Raw genomic sequence first — 1,231 nt, 5'->3', positions numbered from 1 at the left:
TTCTCTATTTGAGAGATCTTCAGGGAATGCAGTGACCTCAGAAATAACAAACTTTCAATTAGAGCAAGAAAGCAAGCCAAGAGAATGCTTGGGAAGATGTTGTGGGCATAGGCACATTTTCTGATGACTGAAAGGGCATTCTTAGGAACTTAATGGAAGTGTTTGCAACATTTGAGAGCAGTGAAATATTGGGTCAGATTAGTAGGAGAACATAGAGAGACATTAGGTGTAAGTGTTCAGATGATGATGATGAATGACTTTTGATGAGTGAGTTTTTGAGGAGTCAGTAATAGAAACATGGATGTTTGCTTAATATTATTCCCAATGGTTTATTATGGTAAAATGGATATTCAATATTGATTATGATCTGTTTCTTAGGCCTTGTCCTCTAGGCAGTTTAGAGGAGTTAATGGAAAATGGCATGATAGAATAATCCTCGCCTGATTCATCTTTCTTTAGATTATCGCACCGATTGTTGAATGCTTGCACCGTTCAGAACCCTTGCCTCATAGCCAACTCCTGTTCTTCAGGATTTATTCATTTAAGTGGATAAGAGTTGTAAAGAATAATAAATGTGGTATTTTTGATAAAAATACTTTTATCAAAATACTTAAAACTGTGATTATCAAGGCATTGGTAGAAAGATAGCTTAGCCTAATGGGATTAATTACCATTTACTATGTACCCATAATACCAGTCATAAAATCAGATCAGAAAAGCAGAGACAGAAAAAAACGTTTTCCGTGTTCCACCTCATGGATCAAATATACCATTTACTTTTATAATCTTGTTTCTCTCAACTCTCTGGAATATTTTTTTTTTTTTTTTTTTTTTTTTTCACTCAGACCCAAAGTATCAACACTCACTAGGTGAACTGCTGTTGACGAAAAATGTTACCATCATTGTAGAACTCTCTGGAATATTATGCAAACCTGTATTGTAATACTTATCACAAGGCGATCATACTTTTTATATATACTTGTCTATCCACTGGACTATAAACTTTCCAAAGGCATGAAAGAGTATTCTTCTTTATCTTTGGGTCTAGGATACTTGGCATAACTTGGCAGCATGGCATTATGGTATTTGAAGTATCTATGCAAATTGTCCCCTTGACCAGATGTTGGACTGGGAGTTTGACCAGGGGGCAGGGCCAGCCGGCCAACCGCCCACAGCCCCTCCCTCAGGCTGGCCCTGAGATTGGCCTCCCCACCCCTATTGGGGGCGGGGC

At 38.0% G+C, this 1,231-nt stretch overlaps 1 non-coding gene across 1 annotated transcript; it reads right to left on the bottom strand.

Annotated features, from left to right (window-relative positions):
- Positions 1–837: 837 nt before the first annotated feature.
- On the bottom strand, positions 838–908 carry LOC111828020. Its single transcript, XR_002831776.1, has one exon. It is a non-coding gene; the product is annotated as a small nucleolar RNA SNORD56 (small nucleolar RNA).
- Positions 909–1,231: the final 323 nt, after the last annotated feature.

The sequence above is a fragment of the Myotis lucifugus genome, unplaced genomic scaffold (assembly GCF_000147115.1).
Source record: "Myotis lucifugus unplaced genomic scaffold, Myoluc2.0 scaffold_266, whole genome shotgun sequence".
Lineage (NCBI taxonomy): Eukaryota > Metazoa > Chordata > Mammalia > Chiroptera > Vespertilionidae > Myotis > Myotis lucifugus.
The sequence above is the reverse complement of the archived record's forward strand: the minus strand, read 5'-3'. Positions and strand labels throughout refer to the sequence as shown.